The sequence below is a fragment of the Pteropus alecto genome, unplaced genomic scaffold (genome assembly GCF_000325575.1).
Source record: "Pteropus alecto unplaced genomic scaffold, ASM32557v1 scaffold3, whole genome shotgun sequence".
Taxonomy (NCBI): Eukaryota; Metazoa; Chordata; class Mammalia; order Chiroptera; family Pteropodidae; genus Pteropus; species Pteropus alecto.
Genome location: NW_006442484.1, coordinates 62,248,138 through 62,275,681, shown reverse-complemented (window position 1 = coordinate 62,275,681; position 27,544 = coordinate 62,248,138). Strand labels below are relative to the sequence as shown.

The 27,544-nt window shown below is 35.0% G+C and overlaps 1 pseudogene; it reads right to left on the bottom strand.

Annotated features, from left to right (window-relative positions):
• Positions 1–15,171: 15,171 nt before the first annotated feature.
• LOC112470753 lies at positions 15,172–15,290 on the bottom strand (annotated as a pseudogene).
• Between the last annotated feature and the right edge of the window lie 12,254 nt (positions 15,291–27,544).

Below are 27,544 nucleotides of genomic sequence, written 5' to 3'. Positions count from 1 at the left end.
AGTAGGTATGTTTGTTGTTAATGCCCTACCCCAAGCTTCCCTGGTTCTCTATTATAAGAACATACCATTTTTTGAACACTTAGCATGTGCCAGAGACTGTGCTAAAGCTTTACATACATTATTTCACTTAATCCTATGAGATAGCAATTACCATTTCTGATTCACAGTAGAGAAACTTAGGGTGGCTAAAAATGTACTGAGAATCACACAGCAGAATCGATATTAGACTATAGTTCTCTGACTCCGAACCATGGATCTCAGCAGTTGCACACCCTGCTTTATATTGTTCTGCACACCTATTTCATAGCACAAGGAAATCCATTGTTTTGAGAGGGTGCTGTTTATATAGCTCTCTCTCAAATGTGACTGGGCTAGCTTGAGAAAGGGTTCTGATCTACTTCATCCTTGTATGGGTAGAGCAGGATCGATAGGAGTGCAATAAATGAATCTTAAATTTAAAAATTACCCTTCTTTGTGACTATAAAAGTTTACTTCCTTGTTATAGAAAACTGGATGAAAATTAAAAAACAAAATCCAAAAAAACCCATAAGTTGTTTCCCAATCCTATTATTCAGAAATAACTGAATAAAATTTGATAAGTTGGTGAATTCCATAAAAATTTAAAAACAACTGTGGTCTTGTTCTGCTTCTAATACATTTATATAACAGTGGCACACCATCAATACTTGATTGCTTGATGTTAATTAAGCACAATTAGTGCATGATAAAGTCTTTAACCTTCATAAAGTTGGGAAGTGAAAAAGGTGGAAAATAGCAAGTGTTTCAATGATAAAACCCTTTTAATGTCACAATGTAAACTTCCTGAAAGAGCATTTATTTTGTGAATACATGTCTTTGTGTCAATTCTTTTGGACCTATTAAACTGATCTGAGGTACATATTTAAAAATTATCTCTCTTATGATCAGAAATACGTTTCAGAGTTAACAAAACATTTTTTATCTGTGTGCTAGTTAAGTAGGAATTTATTTAAGTGCTGTAGTTAAAAGCAGTTTATTGGTGAAAGTCTAGCCCCTAGTGGACAGGCGTCTCTGGTACACGCCCACACACTGAGCTAGTTAGGGATAGCTTGGAGGGACGCCTGCTAAACCTCCAGGGCTTCAGGATGAAAGTCTTCAAGACTCTCGATGTTAATATTTTCTTCTCTTTTATTTATTTATTTTTTTCATAAAATATGCCACGGTTATATGTCTGGCTTATAAGAGCTTTATGGTATTTTAATGAATACTAAGACTTTTCTCTTCTACTATTACTTTTTATTAAGCAGTGATTTTTTTTTTTTTTTTTTGGCTTCTTGAGTGAAAAGAGTAAAATTTCTTCCCTTCCCCTTTCTCTTCTCTTCCCTTCCCTCCCTCCCTTTGTATTTTCTTTTCCTTTCATTATACGTATTCAACAGTTAGGCAACAGTAATACTTTTTTCTCAGGATGGATTTAGGTTGCGTTATAACTTTATCCCCAATATATAAATATACATACACACACAAACACACACATTTTACAAAATTTACTATTTCTTTTCAAACTAAAAATAACTTCTCTTAAGTTTTTTTTTCTTGTGAGTATGAGATGTAAAGAAAGGATAAAACAATTAGAGTGAAAAAATTGAACACTCATATAAGATAGAAATGACCATTCTTGTGAGTGAAATAACATTTAATTTATAATATCCAATTAGAGAGTTGTGATTTTCTTAAGCTTGCAAAATCTCATGTAAGCATTGTTGTTAAACCTATTTTATGACTCAGAGAAATTAACTAGATTTCTCTCATCACCCTAATGATTCTAGATGTTTGCTAAGTTTTAGAAATTTAACCCAGAAAGACTACATTAGCATTTCATAGGTAGCCAATTCTGCTATATGTGTTCCAGGGCTTATGAAATAAAACAGGTAGAGGTATAACACTCAAAAACTTTGCAGTGACGCATAAAATTAGAAACCTAATAAAAATGGTAGCACCATTTTCCACACATTAAATGGTTAGGAAATATATAAATATTATAATAAATATAGCACCTTACCTTGAAACAAACCTGAAGTTTGCTCATGGGCATCAGAGAGATTGAAGCTTGTGAGTCATTTTGAATTGGTAGAAGGAGGGTTACCTGAAATCAGATGGGAAGTTCTAGTACCAGATGTGAATGGGTGTGGCTCATAACACAGGCTGGTGAACTGAGGTAGCTGGCAGATGTTTGAGGAGTATGTGTGTGTTTTGTGTATTCCTGTGTGGTTCAGATCAATTATATGCAGTTTTCTGCATTCATCTAATATTGCTGTTGGACAAGATGGCGAATAAACAAACATTCAATTTGCATTGTCCTAAAATTGTCCCTCCTATATCAAATGCATCGGGACAGACTCCTGTTTTCCAAACAGTAGAACTGATTGTACTCTTTGAGAATACCTGAAATAGAAGAAATATGACTCTTTTGCAATGAGAGCTATTTAATGTTTAAGAAGTGGTATAAAACATTGCACATACACTGTTCTAGGCTATATTAGCTCTGGTGTGGTACATGATTTGGCTGCTACCATCATCAGCACAATTAAATTTATTTATTCCGTGTTGCTTTAAATCATCCTGTAGGTTAAGCAGGTATGAGTCTTAGTTTCCTTTGCATTCTTGCTTCCTAAAACTTCCAGCAGAAAGTTGTGTGTGGGGCAGGAGGGGGGGTGCGGGGAGTGGCATGGATTACACACATTCTTTAAACTTTAGTTGTTATATATGTGCAAATGGAATACATAACTCAAATAATAAATACAAGGAGGATGAATTGGTCTCTTTGATTAGTTAGAATTAGCTTTGCAAAATGCTAAAATTTCAAAACACTAAAAAATGAGTTTTTAAGTGTATTTCTGAGTTAGAAAAATACAAGTGTCTCTTATTCAGTGCATGTGGTCAAAATAAAAGTATTAAGAAAGAGCACTTGATTTTCTGCTCCAAATTCCTACCTCCCTAAGTCTTTTGAATTCAATAAATCAGTACCAATATACTTTCTCAAGCCAAAACTAAGAAACATTTTGATCCCCAGCTTTCTCTCGTCCCTACCCTCACATCCATTCCAAGCCTGCCAGTTCTCCCTCTAAAATGCTCCTAGAATCTGCCCATTCCCACTGTTACCATCTTCTCTCACCTGGCTGCAGCAGCCTTTTAGCTGCTCTGCTTTATTCATTCTCCTTTGTGATCCATTCTCTGCTCAGCTGCCAGGGTAACCATTCAGCGTTATAAATCAGATTATACCCTTACTCACTCTGACCTTCCAATGGCTTCACATCTCATTTAGGATAAAATCTAAACTTGACCAAGGTCCATAAGGCTCTATACTGTCTGGCTCTTGACTGTATCTCTGACATCATCTCCCATTCTTTGGTTCAAGCCACTTCAGCCACACTAACTTTTCTGCTCCTACTTTCCAGCTCTTCCCTCTGTTGGAATGTGCTCAACCTGGTCTTTGCAGAACAGTTTTCTTATTCAGATCTCAGCTTCAATCCACTTCTAGAGTATCAGTCCCTGCCATAACCCTGCCCTCTACACCCATCTATTAAATCTCTCCATTTCATTTCCTGCACAGCTTTGTAACTATCTGATATTATCTTGGTCATTTTATATATGTGTTTATTTTCTCTCTTCTCCTCTAGAAGTAAAGCCTCATGGGAGTTATCTCTCTTATTTAGCACTATATTCCTGGTACATCATTGGTGCATGGTACTTGGGTGTTCGGTATATATTTCTGAAATGAATAAATTAAGATTAAAAAAATTAAAGGGAAAATATTTTTTTCTAGAAAATAGGCAGACTTTTATGTTTTATAATGCAAATACTTTCAGACTTTAAAAAAGAATATTGAGCTTATGTGGTGGTTTCAACTGAGTTAATAAAAATTAGTGATGGTAAGCATTACCATCTCCAAGGCACTCTCCCAAGTCCTTTTCACATATTAATTCATTTATTTCTAACAACACTTTCTTCGAGGTAGGTGCTTATCTCAAGTTTAAAAGGTGAGAAAATTGAGTTCTCCAGCTGCTACAGTTAGTAGGTGGTAGAGCTAGAATTTGAATATAGGCAGCCCTACTAGAAAATTATTTGGCTTAGATACGGTTCTGTCTCCATAAGAAGGGCATGTAATCACTGTCATGCTTTCTTACTATGTGACCTACTGCTTAGTAATTAGTACAACCCAGAACCTCTAATATTTTTTGACAGTATAAGAAGGATAACAATTAGTTAAATGCAAGAACTATTATATATAAACTCTTACACACAAATCTAATATGAGTGTATACAGCACCTCCCCACCACAATGAGTATGCTGGACTCTTAAAAATGAAACAATATTTTAATCAGCAACATAAAGACTGTTGGAGAATAGTCAGTCAAGCTTACTCTGTATCAGAAATTGATTATCTTTTCATGGTGGCTTATAGCTTTTAGGAAAGATATCTGCAAAGTGGCTTGAAATTTATTTTAGACCTTATGATGCCAGGCTTTGCATAGCCTAAGGATGCAGAAACAAAAGAAAAAGAGACTGTGACTTTCAGAAAGTACAGTGGAGGGAGAGTACTGGTAAAAACACATCTGCGAATAATGAAGGACTGCCAAAATCTGGGAGAAAAGCAGTAACACCGAGATGTAGTTTGCATCTACTGGAATGCTTGCTGGACTCTACTGAGTCTACTGAGCCAAAGCATGGTGCTAGGAATCAGAAGATAAAATTCTTGTCTGTCTCCTTCAACTTACTATAAGCCAACTGTATGTCTGAATCTTAGTTACTATATATGTATATAGTGATACTATATTACACTCAATAGCTTACCTAGGTGTCCTCCTAAGGAATATTCTAACTTTCATGGACGTGACGATATTATATTATAGTTCGGAATAAGAGGAATCGAACAATGGCTATGAGATTAATAGTGACAGAATTGCCAAAGGATATACGCTAACACTTTAAGTTGGGAAAACCTTGAGATGGAGGATGAGTCCTTACTGTCAAACACAATTTAGATATAAAGGCAATAGGGGAAACCCACTGACAGCTTATGGAGCTGCAGAATCATGGAACCATGTACCAGATGTTTTGTTCTTCTAATTTTAAAATTTGAAATTAGAGTCAATAAAATGAACTTTAGTATGTCTTTATTTATTTATTTATTTGTTGTTTGTTTGTTTGTTTTGCTTTAGTTTGAGTATTAGACCCAAGGAATTAAATTCAGTATAAGGAAATTAAATATTGAAAAATTTGTCATTACTATATACCAAATTCATATTATCAAATGAATGAGGGACACACTCCATTGAATGGGGATGTGGAACTAAACTTTCTGCATACAATAGAAGTAAATATTTAAAATTTTCCCTGATCTGTTGGGGAGATAGGATTTCATGAATCTCAAAATGTGGAGCAGGGAGAGGTATCCAAAGAGGTAGCAGCCTGCCAGGAGATCAAGGGCTGGGGGAATATGGTGGGCAGGGAGAAGGTGGTCAGCAAGAAATTAACTTTGGCAAGAGGCCAAGAACCTTCTTCTAAGACTAATGATTCTTAAATTCACTTTAAATTGTCCTATGATCTACTCTTTTCTGTGATCCTTTCCTATTCCACCTAAAATATTAATAAAGTTTACAAACTGCATTCTGTTTTGAGGAGTAAAAAAGGAGAGCCCAAGTGTATGGCAGGAGGGTAGCAGCTGCAGCAAGTGAGAAGGTAAGGAAGGAAAATTGCTGAAGTGAGAGATGATGAGAAGATTCCATCTACCCAAGAGAATATAAGGATTTTTTCGAAGCGTTCTGGACTTCCCCAAGGACATGGGATGAGAACTTCATCCATTTAATGTAATTGTGATAGCAACGAGTTCCCCAAAGGCTAAAAGACTTGAGACTATCCCGGCAGCAGACACTTTGGATTATATATGTAAATATTTGTATTATGGAATTTTTGGAAGACTTAAAGCAAAAACACTACATAGCCACTAAAAAGGAGTGAGTATAGAGAAATCTGAGATACAAGAGGATGTATCTTCTCTGAATCCATTTACCCTACTTCTGGCAACAGTCATTTGGGGATCTACTCCTCCCCTATTTGGTTCGTATGGTTTGGTAGGGCATCCTCGATTTCTCCAAAGATGGAAAGTGTGGTTTAGACCTAAGCCAATCAATAATTTCAGTTCTCTGACTACAGTTAATTGATTAGAAATATAGGCACTGACCCAAACTGGCACCAATGAGATGCAAAGGGAAGTTTTCTGAGACTTCCAGGAAACCTATATTGGAACTTTTCTCCTAGGCTTTGCATTGACTTTATATTCAGGATCCACTTGATAGCAAAATAGTAGCAGCAGCTAAGACCTTGCTGCACCATTTTCCTACCTGTGCATCCTAAGGAAGCCTCTGGAGCAACAGCTGCAACTGGGAAGAGTGATAGCAATGCAACAATTGATGGGAACATAGAAAGAGGAGACCTTGTGTGAGGGAAGGGAGAACAGAGTACTCAGAGAATTTATATACCAGGTTCTGCGTTTAGGCTACATTTACTATTTCTTTTAATGCTCAAAGCAGTTATTTTCATTTGCCAGATAAGATACTTAAGTCTTAGGCTGAGTCCGTTGCCCAAGAAAGAAATAAGACGCAAATGCTCTAATATTTGAGCTCATTCCAGGCTCTGATCTTAACCATCTCTGAAATTCTGGAGATGTGAAAAGGAATAATTTGTGGGCTGACAAGTTACAGGGATTTCACTTATGGGCTCAGAGGAAAGATAATTATATTCCTTGATTCTGTGGGACTCTACACTGTTCCTACCCCCTCCACTTTCCTTTCCTGCTGGTGTAGTATAAGAAACATGAGTTACATCTGTTTAGCACTTTAACTGATGATATGGAAGGGTCACATTTCTCTTTACAATCTGGGAAATGGGTTTGCTCAGTAGTAAAATGAGTAGTAAAAAGAGTTCCAAAATTCTAAGACTTAAAATTCAGCTACTGTTCTTTAGCTATTCTCATTGGCTCTGAAGCCCGTGAATGTAATTTACAATCACTTCTAACAAAGGAGTATAAAAAGTGTCTGAGTTACTGAAATTTCTGAATTATTGGTGTGTAAATTAATCAGGTTCTTCCATGGTAGAGGAGCCATTTTAAATCTGGAGGGTGAGGGCATTGATATTGCGGGGATGTGCATTCTTGCACCAGAAAATTTACGCATTGATTTTATAAATAGGCAAAGTGAACTTTTGCATATAGTGATGACAGTGGAGAAAATGAAGGCTGGAGCCCACTGGTTAACCCTGTGAAGACTGCAAACTTTTATTTCTATTTTTAAAAAAGAGCCATAAAAAGGTGGTTGCTAGAAATAGATGTGATTATAATGCCTGTGTTAACTACTGATTTCTAGTTATAGAAAGAAAAAGAAGATGCCATCTTCAGCATATGGAACTAGTGTCAGGAAAGCCTTCTATTTTCTAAAAAGGCAGTTATGCACTTGGGAACTCACTCCTTTCCTCTCCCCCTAATACAATCAACAACAAAGATTTAGAGGGGGATTTGTGTACGATATTTCTTCCATTGCTCCATTTTCTGGGTGTTCTTTGGATTACTTTGTATTAATACAGAAACCATTTTAGTGCTCATTATCAATTCTGAATGAGCATTAGCTGAATTGAATGCATGTTAACAAGATTGAAAGCAACTGTTAACATTCAATTTATTTTCTGGAGGAGAGAGAAGGTACTTCCCTGAGTGTGGCCTTTACTTAGGAGGCAAGAGAAAACTAAGTCATCGTACTTCTCTTGGGAAAACTGATTTTAGAAAGTGAAGAAGATTCTCAAACATATTTCAGATCCATGAGGAAAGATTAAAAAAGGATCATTTGAGTCTTAAGTGAGATTTTTGGGTCAAAATATTATAACTGTAAATTGAAATGGTTTGGGCAAAACACACATTCATCTCAAGTGCACGTGGAAGATTCTCCAGGATAGAGCATATGTTAGGCCACAAAACAAGTCTTAATAAATTTAAGAAGACTGAAATCACATCAAGAACTTGCATGTGACCCAGCAATCCCACTTCTAGGTATATATCCAAAGGAAATGAAAACAGGATCAGATATCTTTACTCTGCACTCATATGTTCATTGCAGCATTATTTACAATAGCTAATGTATGAAAATAACCTAAGTGTCTGTCTGTAAATGGATGAATGGAGATGGATAAAGAAAATTTGGTACATATATGGCAGACAGATAGATATATATTCAGCTATGAGAAAGGAGGACAGCTTGCTGTTTGCAACAACGTGGATGGGCCTTGAAGGCATTATGGTAATTGAAATAAGTCAGACAGAGGAAGATAAATATTATAGGATGTCATGTATATGTGAAATCTAAAAAGCTGAACTCATAGAAACAGAGACCAGAATGCTTACCAGGGGTGATGGGATGAAGGAAAGGGAAAAGGGGAGAGGCTGGTGAAAGAATACAAACTGCCAGATATAAGATGAATAAGTTCTGGGGATCTAATGTACAGCATGGTGAATATAGTTAACAGTACTGTATAATATAATCGAATATTTCTAAGAGTAGATCTTAAATGTTTTCACTACGAAAAATAAAATGGTAATTATGTAATGTGATGTAGGTGTTAGCTGACACTGTGGTGGTAATCGTTTTGCATCATATAAGTGTATTAAGTCAAAATATTATACACCTTTAACTTATACAGTGTTATATGTCAGGTACATCTCAAGCTGAAAACAAATCAAAACAACAACAAACATAGAGATAGCCAGTGTCCTGAAGTTTGCTGGGGCAACTTGTGCCACCCATCAAAAACTCTTTCTCAATAACAGGATTCATTTAAAATGAATTTTTTCTCTAAAAAGTTTGTACAGTACCCAAATACATTTTCATTGTTGTTATTGTTAAACATTTAAGGACATAAAGAGTTCCCTTTCAATTACCATCTTTTCCCAGTCTAACTCCCCTCCCCAGAGGTATCTATTCTTAACTGTTTGTTGTGTATCCTTCTTAACCATTTTCTAAGCATTTATGTATATCTATGTGTTCTATATACTGTATAGATATATAGTTTTCTTAATAGGCTAATAATATATACATTATTCTGCAACTTTATAATGTAACAACATATGTCTTAGAGATATTTTCAGTGATATTTCTATATCATTTTTATAGATTCTCATTTTTAACTTTTGCAGAGGATTCATAGTACTGGTGTTTCAGTCATTTAACTATTTCTGATAATAGGTTGTTTCTAACTAATGTTGCAATTAACATCCTTGTATATATTTGAAATAAATTTTGTAATATTTCTGTAAAATGGATAACTAGAAATAAAATTCTTAAATCAAACAGGATATGTAGGGTATACTCTTTTCAGAGTATATGTATGTATACCCTTTGTATATATTATAATAGAAACATTCAAATTACACTCTAGAAGTAATCCAAATTACATCTAGATTACATCTAGAATATAATCCAGATGACATTCCCACCAAAGTGTGTTTCTCCATTCCCTCAATTATACTGCATCTCGTCATTTTCCAACTTTTTTTTCAATCCGGTGGGGATAAAAAAAATATTGTTGTTTTAATTTGCATTTCCCTGCTTGTCTGATGTTACACCATTGAGGTTTAATATTCTTTTATATGCAGTATTTGTGATTCTTCTCTGAATTGCCTGTTCGTATTCTTATTTTGTCCTCCAAATTGTTTTAATGATTATTAAGAGCTTTATATATATTTTGTTTTTTAAGCCTTTATCAGTTTGCATACACTTTCTCTTGATGTGTTGCTTGTTTATTAACTTTGTTTACAATGTCTTTTGAAGTGTAAAAAGGCATTTAATCAGATTTGGCATTATGTTCCTTAATGACTTTATAGTTTGTTTATTCCTTAAGAAATAATTCTTTTGAATGCTGCCTGAGTAATGGTTGAGAGGTTAGGCTTTTGTGTCATGATGCCTGGGGTCAATTCCTAGGTATATCCTTTTCCAGCTCTGTGACCTTCAACAAGACACTTAACCTATATGTGCCTCAGTCTCCTCATCTTAAAATGCAGATCATAGTAGTTCTATCTCATGGAACTGTTGTATGGAATAACTGAAGTCCTCCAAATAAAGTGCCTATTGCAGGGCCTAGAACTTCAAAATAAATATTTTCATTATAATCTAGTACTTTATAGTTCTAATAAAATTTTTTTCTTAAATCATCCTGAATTTTCCTTTCCATATGAGTTATATCATTTTATTTTCGTTTAAAAGGACACTGAATAGTCAATCATATGGTTTATCTTTTTCTGCTGATTTGAAATGTCATCTCTACCACGTATTTAATTCTCATGTCAACGTGAATTTATTTATGGACTCCATTTGTTTTTGTTTATCTATTTCTCTATTTTGGGATCTATATTGCACTGCTTTAATGATTATTAGGGCAAATATCACTTTTTTTTTTCATAAATTACTTGACTATCGTCGTCCATTTTTTCTTCCAGATAATTTTATACTTATCCTTTTTATTTGATGGTGGTGGTGATTGTTATTAGTTTTGATTTTTTACAAGGACTATATTGAATTTATAAATTAATTTTGAATTAATCGATAGTGTTACCTAGGAATATGACATTTATTTGTAGGAGTTCTTTATGTATTCTGCATGTTAAGCACCTTTGTATTGTTATTCCTCCCCAAACATGTCCAAATTCTAATTTCTGGAAGTTGTGAATATATTAACTTACATGACATAAAGGACTTTGCATATGTGATTAAGTGGAGGATTTTGAGATGGGGAATTTATCCTGGATTATGAGGGTAGGTCCAATGTTTGTTTGTTTGTTTGTTTATTTATTTATGTATCTATTCAGTTGACATTTAATATTATATTAGTTTTGCTGGATTATGAGGGTAGGTCCAATGTTTGTTTGTTTCTTTATTTATTTATGTATCTATTCAGTTGATATTTAATATTATATTAGTTTTGGGCATACAGCATGGTGGTTAGACATTTATGTAACTTAAGAAGTGATCCCCCCCAATAAGTCTAGTACCCACCTGGCACTATACATGGTTATTACAATATTATTGATTATACTCTGTATGCTGTACTTTACATTCCTGTGACTATTTTGTAACTGCTAATTTGACGATGATTAGCCACAGCCAATTAAATGATGCAGATTCTAATCAGAGGCAAATTCTTTCTCTGGATAAAGCAAACATGTACCACATGAAATTATGTTCATTTTAAAACTGTTTCTTCTTCATTGTCCTTTAGAGCTTCTCCAAATAAGGCTTAATGCTCTATCAGTCTGTTTCTGACAGAAAAACCAGCAAACCATTCTTGGATGATGATTTTTTTTTTCTTAGTGGACTGGTCCAAGTGAATGTCTCCTGAGTCCACAGATGTAGATGTAGGGAGATGGCAGTGCATTAGATATAGACATCCTGGGTATATGAGCTACTTGCTTATGATACTTGTGCCTTCAGGATCTCCTTGGAATGGGCCTCCCTTCTCTTAATGATAGAATGCTGTTAGGAATGCTTGACTTTATTCCCAGGTGAATTAGATAAATCAGTTTCATTATGGAAGCATAATTACATGGTCATGCAGTTGCCAATGGTCAGTATTCAGTACCTTCCATGTCGCACTTATAAACCAAGAGCTGTTTTTCAAAAGGAAATATTTTTGTATACAAAGGGCATTGTTTTACACTAAAAAAGGGATTGGCAAACTTTTTTGTAAAGAGACAAATTGTAAATATTTTAGGCTTTGTGGGCCATGCGGTCTCTGTCACAACTACTCAGCTGTGCTGCTGTAGCACAAGAGCAACCCTGTATAGTATGGAAAAGAATGAGTGTAGCTCTGTTCCCATAAAGCTTTATGAAAACAGGCAGCAGGGTGGATTTGGCCTACAGGCTGTCGTTTACTGACTTCCTGCCTTAGAAACTTGGGGTCTTCTGCTATGATTTTTCTGTCAGGGTTTGCCTGAGTATGCATATAGCATCCTCATTGCCCATGAACACTTCAAGTGATATTGTAGCTTCTGCTGGATCAAATGGCAGAGCTGCTTTCACTACAGACTGAGCTGAACAGATTACTTTCTCTTGTTTTGGGCCTCACTCAAGTTGATAGACTTTGAAAGCACCTAGTAAAAGCATCAGAGCAGCACATCCAAATATGATATTTTTGGGCCTCCAAAATCCAAAGAAGTCTGCTTATTTGGCTGAGGCGAGGGGGTCATTCGCCATATCAAAAGGAATCACATCTGGAATAATTGATAGAACCGTATCTGGAACAGTTGATTTGAATTCTAATCTGATTATATTTCCTATAATGGGCCTACTACTCCCCATATTCTATCTATTCTATGCTTGTCAACTGGAGAATTAAATGGGGATGTGGTAAGAATTAACTACCTTGTATCATTTGTCTTTGATGATACGAGGCACTATTTTTGTGACACTCTTAGGAATGCAGTACTTTTGGTAATTTACTGTTTTGATGTACAGAAGTAACCCCAGAGGCTTCTACTAAACTCTTAATGTCATATCTTTCTACCGTAGATCATACCACTTTATTCATAAGTCAAGGATACACATGGGGGTTCTCCTACTTTTTGGTAGACACATGTTCCAATGAGGCACTTAGGATCTGAGGAAATTACGATAGTATGGGTTTGGGATCATACCATGTCTCTTCTAATGGGACCATTTCATAACTGACCCCATAAGCTTCTCCCTGATCCATGGAGTTATTTGTGTTTTATATCTCCAAGAATTATTGTTGGCTCATAGCACTTACTAGTCCCTAAATATTTAGGTATTTACCTTTTGCAAGTATAGTTATCCTTTTAAAAGGCTACAGGTCCTCTTGAAGAAAGTAAGGAGCTACTTCCTGAAGAGTTCTTCGTTTCCCCTTTACTTAAGGGTCACTGGGTTTATAAACTCAATCAGGTATGGGCATTAGGATAGAGATTATGTAGGAATTTGTATTGTGGTAGCTCAAGTCACATGCCTGTCCTCCAGAACTAAAGTTTAATTGGTTGTACACATCAAGTAAATCATTAGTAGGTTGCCCATCTATTTTAGACTTTGTTACTCCATAATCAATTACCTATAGGCTCAGATTCCGAAGTATCAGATGTACCACACTGTCCTTGTCCACTACATGATAGATAGCAATCATCTTTATTTTGCTTCAGGCAGTCAAATACCATGAATTGATACTTCCCAAACTGGGATTCTGGTATACCACTAAAATCATGGAACCCATTTCTACTGCATCTTCTTTTAGAGGCATCAGAGTATACTCATTAGAGTGTCGTTAAGGCACTCCCTTAACTAATGGCTTTCTCAGGGATGCATAAGAGGAGTACACATGATAAATAAACTCAAATTTCTATTATCCATGTGTTTGAATTGCTTTCTATATATTATATGAAGAAATTTCTCTCATTTCAACTTCATTTAATGTGGGTCACCAGTGAGTCCACATTTCAGTCAACCGAATAAGCAAACAATTTTACAACCATTCCTAGCTTCTCCGCCTAGTATACCAAAATCAGAATATTTTATATCGATAATTTATATATTTATCTCTTCATATATATTTATGTATGAATATAAATGTATATCAATATTCATATATATTGACTTCAGTCTAGTCTAAAATTATATTATTTTTTCCTTAGTCTCTGCAAAATTCATTATATTATTGATAGTAATTAACAACATCTTGCAATTATTATGGCATGTAAGCCCTTTTTCTTCCAGGTCTGATTTTGTATTTGGCTATTGGATATACTGGGATCAGACCCTAGTTAAAAATTTGGAGACATTAAGGAATAGTGGAAGTAGATATAACAGATTCAACATCCCCTTGCATAACAACTCTTCCAGATAAAAGTTAATGTAGGGCATGTGGTTTTACTCTGAATTTTCCGAAACCTCCAAATTATTTCCATTTAAATTTTTAACATTGAACTTTTTCTTGATCAATGTCCTTACTTTCACATAAGAGATTGGTTAAGGTTTTGAATTAAAATGACCTTTTAATTCAGTAATCTGACCAAATTTTGTTTGACTTTTTATTCATTGAAACTTTAACTATAGCAGATAAGCAATTCTTTTAGCACACAGAAGTTCTCCAGTTTCAGGCTGTGCCTTAAGCTGATCATTTAAAAACTTAGAGACTATCATCATCCTTGTGTTATATGCTATGTTATCTAGTACCGTTAGCAGCCACCGTGTTCCAGTCATTGAATTCTATGCTGTTCTATGGCAGTGGGCCTTGTTCTCACCAAAGGTTTGCACAGATAATTTAATGAAAATTTTATCACTTAATGCCATCTGTTACAGTCTCATCCCTTAGTACTAGCTATCCCAGTTTGCTTGGATAATCAGTCCTAGATTTCCATCTACCAAATGCATATTGTCTTCCCCACCCCAAATAATATCTGAGTGTTTGTACTTGCAACTACATCTGCAAACAATTTCTGTGTTAATGTTTTTAGCTACAAGACAGAAATTGACTCTGGACAATATGTGTTAAAATGGAATTTATTTAAAAGGTGTTGGATGGCTCATATAAGCACTAGGAGAGCAAGAGAATTAGCTTCAGAGACATCACATTCAGGAAAAACAAAATAACTCCGCAGAACTTGTCTGCTTGGAACACTTCTGCCCTAGGATGCTAGATACTTCTGTTCTCACCACCTCTGCACTTCTGCCAGAGAGTATTCTCTTTAGCTGTGTTTTAGCATTATGAATTCCCAATTCAAAGTTCAGGATGGGGGAGTCTGATCACTATTGCCTGAATGCTGTGTCTGCTTCATAGAAATGTTATATGAACTATGTGATTTCAAAGGTAAAAGGTGGCATTTTCATTATATTTTCACATGTTTATGTATTTTATATCGTATAAATAAAACTGAGTGATTTTGGAATCTTGGTATTAATACTGTGTTGATTAAAGCGGCAGCTCTATCTATCTATCTATCTATCTATCTATCTATCTATCTATCTATCTATCTATCTATTTGGCAAGGCAACCTTAATAAAAAATAAGGGATTGTAAACTGATGAGGTCCTTGCAACCTCACAGATTGCAAGGACCTCATCAGCTTACAATCCCTTATTTTTTATTTTTTACGCCTACAGCACCTGGTCTTCCTAGGTGGTCTCCCATCCAAATCCTAACCAGGCCCAACGCTGCTTAGCTTCTGAGATCAAACGGGATCGAGCTTGTTCAGGATGGTATGGCCGTGGATGGTAGATTTTTTAAAAAAACTTTTTGTCTCTTTGGTGTTAGAAGGATTTGGCTATCGAATTAGGATATATTAAAAATTATTTATTTGTTTCTAGGTACAAATAGGAATACCCAAAACTTCCATTTGTCTTTCTCTCTTCTTTGTGATATCATGTCATATAGTCAATTACTGTCTCTCATCCTCTTCATGAAGGCAGAGAGAAAGCCTCCCACAAAATAAAGACATCAAACAAATGTTCTGAATTTATACTATAGGCAAGGGCTGTTTTTCTTATTAGAGCTTTCCTTTTCAGAGGATGGATAAATGCCATTGGAAGTATGATTCCCCTTCTTCCTGCTACCCAATATATCCCCATTTTAATTTTTAGCATTATACTTTCTGCTGATGACAGCTCTACCTGGAGAGGAGAGTGGATAAAGACTAATATAATTGGATACTGATGAATTCCTACTACTTACACATCCACTATAGACAAGAGATAACAAGTGCTGTTCACTTCTCAAAGCAGAGAGGATTCAAGTAAGCAGTCTTGGATACAAAGCATAACTATAATGGTTTTCGATCACTAGAATGTCTCTGTGGAATATTTAGCAACAAATAGATACTTCATATTTCGTTATAGTCTTCACTTATTGGAAAGGGTGAAGTAGTGCTAAAGAATACTGGAATTTCTTGCAGGAAGAGTATCCTTTAAAATAAAAATGCTATGTTGACAACCCCATAATATATAAAGCTTTTGATTGTCAATTTAATTAAGTGCATGAATCCCCTTTGTTTATTCAGTATTGTTTTCAATTTTATGTACGTCAGTGAGGAACTTTTAAATTCTAGGTTCCACATCACATCATGCATCCTCTTATGTTAATTTAACGCACTAAGCTAATACATAAGGTGGCAATTTAAAACTGTACACCATGAGGTTAGGGACATATTTTCCTGGAATTATTGAAAAGCTCTAAGCACTCAGCACTGTACAGTTCCTAAAATGGGAACTCTGTGAAGGCACTGCGGGGTGGATTGAAAACATGGAAAATGTATGTTTTGAATAAATATTTAACTTTTTTTTGCAATTCAACTTTAAAATTCCTACATTAAAAAATAAAATAAGACTCTATTTGAAAATATGTAACTATGGTGAATTGATAAGTTTATATGAGGAGTTCAGCAATTATGCTCAATCAATTTATATATTTCACATCATATAACATGTAAAACACACACATCGTAGCCCGAGGAGATATGATAAATCATCATGTGTTGTCATTTATTTTGGAGAAAATTTGTGGTACAGATTTTGTCTAAAAAGCTTGTGAGCTATGAGGAAAGTCATATATGTTTATAAATTAGATCCATTTGGGAAGAAAAGTAATGCCATATTACTTTGGTTTTATTGATATGGTCTTTAGCTTTTAACTGGAAGCTACCTCAAATCTAAAAAATAAATGGCCTTTGTTTAATAAAATTCTTTAACTATATATTTGAGTCTACTTACATTTAGCAAAGGCACACCTTTACTGATACAGTTTAGAGGATTGAGAAATAGAAAGGAAGTTTGGACTTTTCTTTTGAAATAAAGTTATTTGTAAAATTGATTCAGTTGGCTGCCTTATTAAATTAATCCAGTTTCAACACTGGCAAACAAGGGCAATTATTGGTAATTATTTGGAAAAAAGGAAAAATTAGAGGAAAAAATTAGGAGAGACAAAAGACATTTGTTGTGTAGATACTCGTGAAAGGGCCTTTCTTAGCAACCTCGATTTGTCCTCATTAAATTCTTCCTGAATGACATACTTTACCCAGGAGGTCGATGATTAATACTAATTTGTGGTTTTCCAAGTAAATATTTTTTTTTATTTTTTATTATGGGCTCACATGCACAGTTTTGCTTTATGGAATATTGCCTTCTGCTAGGAGATATAACCATTGTAGGAACTGTCTTCCTTATAAGCAATATTACCCTTGTTAGAGATTTCTAAAAACCTGAATGTGTTTCATTTCTGTTCTTTGTTTTTGAATATTCATCCTAGGCAGGAAATCAGGACATTTATATTATGAATGAAGGTTATGAGAAGATTACTGCTTCTGGATATCCTACTTTAAAGTTAACTAACGAAAAAGACGATGCAATATCTCAGAAAATAATTTCTTCTGATAAAATAATAGTGAAGTTAGGAAACTTATTTTAGAAGGCATAACATGAGCCACTAATGGCAGTCAGGACTAAGAGCAGAGAAATCTTGAGTATAGTGAGTTTTGGTATATGTATAACCAAAATAATTTAATTATCTATCTTAGACAAAACAGTAGACTATTTCCCAGAAATAGAGTGATGGTTATAAATGTGAACTGAAATGGGAATGAATATCTTGTTGTAATAGATGTATATATTTGCTCTATGACTCTTGAAATGAAAAAAAAAATATTACATTCCTACCCGTTATATTTGGGCAATTGCTTCTTCCCTCAAATCTTGGATCTCTCACCCTCTTAGACAGTTTGGATCTCTGGTCCAAATATGGGAAACCAATTCCTTTGGACCAGGAAAGCTCAAGAATGTAGGAAGTGAAAGCTTGGCTATTCTCATAGGATGGAGAGTAAGGGGAAATTTTTTTTTTTTCAGTGTTTTGAGTTACTTACAATAAAGAGATCAAGATAGCAATTAATCCTTCAGTGAATTATTCCTCTGTAACACATTTAGAAGACAGTCAGTTGTAGGTATATTAACAGTGTTAAAACAGATGAGAATATAAGACAATAATTATTTCCAAATACTCTCAAGCATTACAAAGTAAATACCAGATACTTAATGGTTCTCTTATTTTTGTGGAGTTTGATTTCATTGCAACATTATGCTTAATTTTCCATTGTTTCATGAACTTGGCAGAATTTTGCAAAATTGAACCACTTAAAATTTTTACAAAGTAATTTTTGTAAAAACATTAATTCTGTACCAAATCAACTAGAGTACAAAATGTACTTTGAAGACTTCTAGGAATAAATGGAAATGAAGGGGAAGGCACATAATAATTTTTGGTACAATTTGAAGGCCATAAAAATGCATTCTCTTTCTTATTTTAGATAAGAATTAAAGACAGGGCTGTGTTTGAGAACTGCAAATTAAAATATATTTGTTGGATTTGAAAATTCCTGAAAGTTTAAGTGTAAACTCTTTAATAAATAAAGATTATAAAGAGATTTGATATATTGGACTTCCTATTTACCACTCCAAAATGAGGTGAAATCGATTGAAGTCATCCTTCTTTACTTCTTAAAAACTAAGTTAGCACGGCCCAGGTATCAGGAGTGCTAATTACTCTGCAGTCAGATGCTTTTTGGATTAACAGTATAAAGAATTACTATTCAGGCTATATTCAAGTCAAAATTCCTAAGAGCAATACCACATTCATGTGGCCATGTGTTATAGAGAAAAGGCAGAGATGGTTAACATAGGCTGTAAAAATGTTTTAAAATCAAATCTGTTTCAGTATGCGTGCTAGGTTATGTTTATATTGAAATTTCAGGGCTATCTTAAGAGCAGCTTTCTTTTTTTTTAATAATTAAAAAAATTCTAATTACAATTGACATACAATATTTTATTAGTTTCAGGTGTACAGCATAGTGATTAGACATTTATATAACTTACAAAGTGATCATTTCAATAAACAAGTACCCATCTGACACTATACATAATTTTTACAATATTATTGACTATATTTCTTATGCCATACTTTACATCCACATGAGTATTTTTTCTAATTTCAATTAATTAATTAATTAATTTTAATTGAAGAAATGATTTTAATTTTTTCCTTTTTTTTCCCGTCTACCTCCCCTTTCCTGCCTCCTCCATGAGTATTTCATATCTATCGATTTGTACTTCTTAATCCCATCCCCTTTTATACCCATTCTCTAAACCCCACTCCCATCTGGCAGCCATCAAAATCTTCTCTGTATCTGAGTTGGTTTCTGTTTTGTTTGTTTGTTTTCTTGTTGTTGTTGTTGTTGTTTTTAATTTTACATTTCACATATAAATGAAATGTGTCTTTCTCTGTCAGACTTACTCTCCTCAGCACACCACCCTTTAGGTCCATCTATGTTGTTGCAAGTAGCAATATTTTATTCTTTGTTATGGCTGAGTAATATTCCATTTTATATATTTATCACCTCTTCTTTATCCATTGACTTATTGATGGATCCCCCAGTGGCCTCTATATTTTGGCTATTGTAAATAATGCTTCAAAGAACATATGGATGCACATGTCTCTTTGAAGTAGTGTTTTGAATTTCTTTAGGTAAATACCCAGAAGTGGGATTACTGGGTTTTTCTTTGTCTCTTGTTATAGCCTTTGTTTTAAAGTCTATTTTGTCTTGTATAAGTATTGCTACCCCAGCTTTTTTTGCTGTTTGTTTCCATTTTTATGAAATATCTTTTTCCATCCCTTTATTTTCAATCTCTGTGTGTCTTTTTGTCTGAAGTGGGTCTCTTATAGGCAGCATATATAAGGGTTTTGTTTTTGCGTCCATTTAGCCACCTTATCTTTTGATTGGAACATTTAATCCATTTACATTTAAAGTAATCATTGATAGATATGTAGTTATTGCCATTTTATTATTTACATTTTTGATCTTTTTCTTCTTCTCCTTTCCCTTTAACATTTTTCGTAATACTGGTTTGGTGGCAATAAACTTCTTGTCAGGGAAGCTCTTTATCTGTCCTTCGATTTTAAATGATAGATTTGCTGGATAGAGTAATCTGTTGTATGTCATTGCTTTTCATCACTTTGAATGTTCTGTGCCAATCCCTTCTGGCTTGCAAAATTTCTGTTGAGAAATCAGATGAAAGTCTTATGGGAGCTTCCTTGTAGGTAACTAACTGCTTTTCATTTGCTGCTTTTAAGATTCTCTCTTTGTCTTTAAATTTTGGCATTTTAATTATGATGAATCTTGATGTGGACCTCTTTGAGTTCAGTTCATCTTGTTTGGGACTCTGTGCTTTCTGGGGTTGTATGTCTATTTCCTTCACCAGGTTAGGGAAGTTTTTCATTATTGTTTCTTCAAATAGGTTCTCTTTATCTTTTCTGGTTCCCCTATGATGTGAGTGTTAGTATGCTTGATGTTGTCCAGGAGCCCCTTAAACTATCCTCAGTTTTTAATTCTTTTTTCCTCTTTATTTCTTCATTTCTGACTCATTTCTCTTTATGTTTCCTATCTCTCTGTTGAATTTCTCACTAAGATTGTTGAACATCCTATAAACAGTGTTTTGAACTCTTTATCTGATAGATTACTTATCTCTATTTTGTTTAGTCCTTTTTCTGGAGCTTTGTTCTGTTCTTTCATTTGGAACATGTTTCTTTGTCCATTTGGCTGCCTATCTGTTTTTGTTTCTATGTATTAAGTAGAGCTGCTATGTCTCCCAGTCTTAGTAGAGTAACCTTATGTAGTATGTGTCCTGTAGGGCCCATGGTGCAGTCTGCCTGGTCACCTGAGTCCTATGCTCCAGGAGTGTCCCTTGTGTGGGTTGTGTGTGTCCTCCTATTATAGTCGAACCTTGATGACTGTTTGCACATCAGTGGGAGAGATTGAGCCTCAGGTTAATTGGTTATGAAAACTGGCCATGACTACAGTGGAGCTGTTATGCAGGGAGTGACTCTACAGAGCAGGATTTGCTTTATCAGGGCTCTGGTGCCTGCTCAGACTGTCTTTTGTGGAGGTGGTTGGGTCGTGCTCTGTTATGGTTTGAAGCTGGCCTCCAGTTGTGTTGGGAGGGGGTCTAGTTCAATCCAAGGTCAACTGTTTCTCATGCCTTGCCTGGGGCTACTTGATATGAACTACAAAGAGATCTGCAGATAGCTGTTACTTGTGCTGGACTTAGAGGTGCATAGGAGAGGCTAAGCTGTGAACTAAGGTCAACTGCTGTAAGTGCCAAGCTTGGAGCTGCTTAGCTGCTGAGGCCAAATACTGTCGTTTGGGGTTTGTGACTCTTTGAAAGATTTTAGAAATGTCTGCAGCATGAGCTTTAAAAGGCTCTTTGTGTAGAAAAGCCACTGTTAGCCAGGTTGATGGAGACCCAGATATGGCAGCTGCCTGCGTCTGCATTCGAGATGATGGGAGGGCTCAGTGAAGAAACAATGCTTCTGCCAGAACATCTGTGTGGGAGAAAACTGCCCCTCCAGCTCTTGCCTTAAAGCCAGACAGTTCAGTTCCTCCTGTATGTCCCTGGTGCCTTTCAAGCTGCTGCTCTAGCACTTGTGTTCAGAACAAGTGACTCCATCAGCAAATAAGTCTGTGCATGGGCATTTTAAGAAAAATGCCTGGGATTTCAGCCACCCTCTATCTCACTCAGCTACAACCTCTTCTGATTTTCACAGCTGGAAGTTGTGGGGACTTCTCTTCCTGGCACTAGAACCCTAGGCTGGGGAGCCTGGTGTGGGGCTGGAACCTCTTGCTTTTCAGGGGAGATCTCTGCAGCTGAGATATCCCTACCCATTTTTAACTACCTCACATAGGTGAGGGACCAGCCCATTCTGCATCTCCACCCCTCCTATCACTCTCCATGTGGCTTCTTCTGTACATCCTTATTATAGGACTTTCATTCAGCTAGATTTCAGGCAGTTCTCAATGATGGCTGTTCTGTTGTTTAGCTGTAGTTTTGATGTGGTCATGAGAGGAGGCAAGAACAGTGTTTACCTACTCTGCCATCTTGATTGAAAGCCTCAAGAACACTTTTCCATTATATAATGCCTAGCACATAAAGCATGTGCTTCTCAATATTCTTTCTATATTGTTTAAAGAATTATCCAACAGCTCTTACATCTGTGACATTTGTGTAGACCAGGGGCAGTGGGACCTGTATAGTGGCACCAAATCTGATACATTTGCCCATTGAGGATGCCTTTTAGCATGTTTTTCCTCTTTATATGGACTAGAAATTTGGCTCCTTTCATTCCTCCCTCCCTCCCTTCCTTTCTTCCCTCCCTCCCTCCATCTCTCTCTTTCTCTCTTTTCCATCTTGTTTGCACTGATATTTGTTTTGGTTGCTTTAATGTGACTAATGGATTTAGAGACATTTTATTTTTATATGTATTATAGATATTTGTTATTGTTTCAGCTGAATGAAATCAAATCTCCAACCCTATTTTGTAAACATATTGAGAGGCTTCTGTGCTCAGGTTAGCTAATATTCACTTTAAACCAAAAGGTATTGTTTTCACATGCCTAAAGCTATGAAAAGTCTTGTAGGACATTTGTAGGACATTGTGGAAAATGTAAGACAGGAGAACTGCATCAGGAACTTAAAATTTCTTTATCAAGGGCATTTGGAGCAGTTTGAAAACATAACATAATTAATGGCCAAAATGTTAAGTATTCAAATCCTAATACAGAGTATTCAAAGAGAAGTTCAATTGTAGTTTGAATAGTAAAAACGACTTCATGATTAAAAGATGACTTTTAATCATGCCATTGTAAGTTACTAGGATTTAGATAGAAGGATGAAATAAAAATATAGAAAAAAATAGGAGTTAATATTTGCAATAGATTTTCCTACAGTTTAGTGCTTCTGTTTTGTTTTTCCACTAATTTTTCTTTATTGAGACTTAGTTGATATTTTTCTTTACTAAAACAACATGCCTGGGATTGGAGCCATACTATAATGAGTTTACCTTGTACTTCTAGGAAAAACTCTACAATTTCTTATATTTCATTAAAATGGGTTGCCGAATTCCATTTCCCTCTCTAAAATTTTGTGATTTTATTAGGCTCCTAGTGAGGGACACTGAAACAGTGTGGATTTTTACGTGAATGATGGGGAAACATGGAGTTAACATTTCTAAGGCTAACTCTCATTCAGAAATGTCCAGGCATCATTTTCACTGAGATATTGTTAGGAAGAGATAACATGATAACTATGGAATCATTTATTCAACAAATATTAGATATATTCTTTGTGGTGACTACTGTAAGCAACACTGAGATGGTCAGAATATGGGTCTTTTCCTTGAGAAGCTCACTGTTCAGTCCAATCTCCTAATTTACACCTGAGAAACCAGTGTTCAGATAGGTGCTAGGACTCATTCAAGGTGATATAGACAATTAACAGCATGGCAAGAACACTTAAAGATCGTTTCAGTTCAGGGAGATGGAAGAAACACTCATTCTCTTTTTCATGGACTCATTGTAGGAATATATAATTAGCTACACCGCTACCAAATGATACCAGTCAATAGAGTTTCTACATTACCCAGCTTGGCAGAAACTCAGAGGATTGTCCACAAATTCCAACTTAATGAATGATAGCATGAATGAATAACATCCCACATGATAGTGTTACTAACTGGTATTCTATCCTCTCAAATTCTGTCGATGTCTTAGATGTCCTACTCAGATTGGTTTCCTTTGGCTGCTAACAAATTACCACAAACTTAGTGGCTTAAAAGATACAAATTTATTATCTTACAGCTCTGAAGTTCAGAAATCTGAAATGGTCTGAAATGGGTGTTGGCGGGGCTGTGTTTCTTTATGGAGGTTATAGGAGAGAATCCTTTTTCTAACCTTTCCACTTCCTAGAGACTGCCTGCATTCCTTGGCTTTGGTCACCTTCCATCGTTAATGCTAGCAATATCTGTTTGGTATTTCTCATATAACATCATTAAGTATTCTGCCTGCCCCTCCACAATTAAGGACTTTCTGTGATTTTATAGTGGTCCACAGATAACCCAGGATAATCTTCCTACCTTAAGGTCAGCTGATTAGCAACCTTAATTTTCCCATGCCATGTTAAATAATATATTCACAGGTTGTGGAGTTAGGACATGAACGTCTTTGGAGGACCATTGTTCTGTCTACCATACTTATTGATGCCGGTATTCAGATGGCTGAATGATTACTCTGAACACCTTACACTTTCAGATATGGGCCCAAGAAGACCTAGGTGCTCAAGGACTGAATCTGAATAGCTCTCCAGTGATAAACATAGAGCAAAGTTTACTTTAGATGCACATTATATATACATCTATTAGATCTTACCACATAGTTTATTTCTCTTAGTAGACTAGGGTTTTTCATCTTCAGCACTATTGATGTTTTGGGCCAGATAATTCTTTGTAGTGGGGAGCAATCCCTTGTATTGTAGGATATTTAGCAGCATCCCTGGACTCTACACACTAGATGTCAGTAGCATTCCTCAACCCTTCCCCAGTTGTGACAATCAAAAATGTCTTCATTGCCAGATGTCCCCTGGAGGTCCAGATTGCTTCTGGTTGAAAACAACTGCTCTGGACTGTGAACCTCTTTAGAATAGGGGTCACATCTTTATATTACCAGAATCCCTAATACAGTGCCTTGTGTATAGTAGGTACCTAATAGATTTTGGTTGAATGAATGACTAGCAATTTCAAAATTAATCATTATTATTATAGAAATAAAAGCTTCTCCTGATTCTAAAATGAATGTTTAAAATATAGTCTAATTCAACAAAATATCGCACATACACAGAATTCGGTTTGAGTAAACATTTTAAACTTGACAAAATTCATCATCACAGTGATCACCATCTGGTGAATCCTTACTACATACCTGATATGATCTACTGTCTGAATATTTAAGCCATATGACCAGGATTTCCCTTAGACCTGGGCAATAGGGGCCCAGGTCTTGCATGCTGTATGTTAGCGAACCCTACAGATCACAGGTACAAAAACAGAACAAAACAGACTGTACACGTCTTAGTCTTTGGTTCTTTGAACATTAGATTAGATAGCCAACTTCTCAAGGACAGGCACTCAGCGTAGACACAATATGGTCCCTGGCCTTTAAATATCTGCTCTTATGACCTCAGAATAATGCTTTTCTACATCTCTTGCCCTATATCTCTGAAGTGAAGGATGATGCTTCCAAATGCTGTGCAGATAGATGTGTTGTTGATTGTGCAGCTGTTGACTACACAAACAGTGATTTGGAGTATTGGGAGGATTTGAGCAATGAAAAGATTTAGGTAAGGGAAAAGATTAATTAGTTAAATTTTCCTCTAATACCATAAGTACAAAGGTTCTTGCATAACAAGCATTGTTTCTCAGAAGTATTGAACTTCATTTTCCCCTTTTTCGTGTTCTGATTAGTGGTTCTAGCAGTAGTCATCACTTAGCAGATTCTGTAGCACTTGCACATGGAAACATTTTGCCATAAAAACAATTTATATTACTCTTAAGTTTATGTATATATATGTCTAGATGTAACATGACATGAAGTATGATATTCATTCTTTATATTAGCAATTGAATGGACTGGACATTAAAAGTTATGTTTATTACAGTATTTAATAGGACTTCATTATACTTTTAAAACAAAAATATTCATCTTTATTAAATAATTTTGATATATAAGTTGATATTCTTGATATTCATTTGAATTGATGAGCTAATGTTAGAAGGAAATAACTTCTGAAACCAAAAAAATTCATTTTGATTTTTATATTTATTTTAAATATACAGCCTAATATATTTAAATTTTGTACATAATTTAAATTTAAAATTAATTATATATAATTTTAAAGAGTCTGAATTATGATCAATAGAAAATTATGTAAAAATCTTGACTTTTAAATAATAATCATTTTGCTTAAGTAATGGCAAAAAATAAGTGTTATGGAGTAAATGGATCATAATTTGCATTGTATAAGTTTTTATTTTATTACTCATTCCAAAACTGCTGGCCCATCAACAGAAGGCCTGGTCTTTGTTATTTGCCAACTTTTGGTCCTATAAAATTATAGCTTTACACATATTGTTTTTGATTTTGTCGTTGTGGAGGTATATTTGTCAAGGAAAGAGGCTAGAACATATTTTATTTAACAGTTTGTTGGCTTGATATATAACTTTTAAATATTTGGACATATGGTATGCGGGCCTCTATTTGTATTCTTGTCCCAGGCGGGTCTACATACAGTAAGTTATGAGGTAGATGTTATTCTCAATTTTTAGACAAGGGACCTAAGCTCAGAGGAATTAAATGCATTGCTCGAGGTAACTCAATGGAAGAGCTGGCTTCTCGCCCTGGTCTTTTGCCTTCCAAGCTTCACAAAGTCACAGTGTTATTCAGTTACTGAAGATTACATCTCTTGCTATTGAGATCTTTATGAGGAAAACACAGAACTGGAATGCACGTTAATTAGCTGCCTTCTCACTCCAGAAACATCAAACTACCTATATAGATCTTGCATCTCAGGAATGTGTACGTGCATGCTTGTGTGTTTGTGCACTCACATATGTAGGCATGTGTGTGTTAGAAGTTGAGGGTGGAATTGGAAATTGATGCTCTATTGGCTTTATCAATAGCAAAGCAAGATGGTCCTTCCTACTACCTTTATTTAGGATCAAAATGCATTCAATTGTTTTAAATACACAATGAAATTGCCTTAAGTTGGGGTATAGTGTTCTACATTATTTTGTGGAATGAATTGATATCTAGTAACATAAGACTTAGTACACTTTGTACAGAAAATCTACTCTCTTCTTGCTCAGTAAGTGAAGAGTTTGTTTATTCTCTCTCTACTACTTTGCCTCTCCCAGAGTTTAAGATTACAGGTTATAGGTCAATGCGGTAATTAAGATAATTGATTCTGGAGACACACTGCTTGGGTCAAAATCTTGGCTCTATCAAGCACTACATGTGTGACCTTGGGCAAATTAATTAATTCTCAGAGCCTCAGTTTTCTCACCTGTAAAATGGGAATAATTATAGTTCTTGCCTCATATGATTGTAGGATTAAATGATATAATATATATCAAAAGATTAGTATATTATTATTTATTTAATAACATTTAAGGAAATTACAAATGATTCTATCAGGTCAATGAACATTTACCTAAAAGACGTTTAAGTAATAATTTTACTTCTGTGTATAAGAACCAATTAGAATCTACCAACATTTTAAATGATAAGCTTTTGTAGTCTCCTATGAATACATGAAAACCAAGTGAAATGATCTAGATATATGTGAATTGGTTGCTTCTACCCAAAAGACTCATCACTGTAGGGTGGCTTTCCTAGTTAATTCTGTTGAATATGAGGAGCAAAGAAACTTCGTAAGATCTAATCATATGCGATTAGTATAACTATCAAATAAGGCAGATACTGAATGATTTAAACATATCTATGTTTTTAGTGTGAATAGGACATATTTATTTGATTTAAGAATTTTTGCACAAATAGTGTCAGACAGGTAAATGCGTATTTATTGTGTATCAATCAAGGCAGAA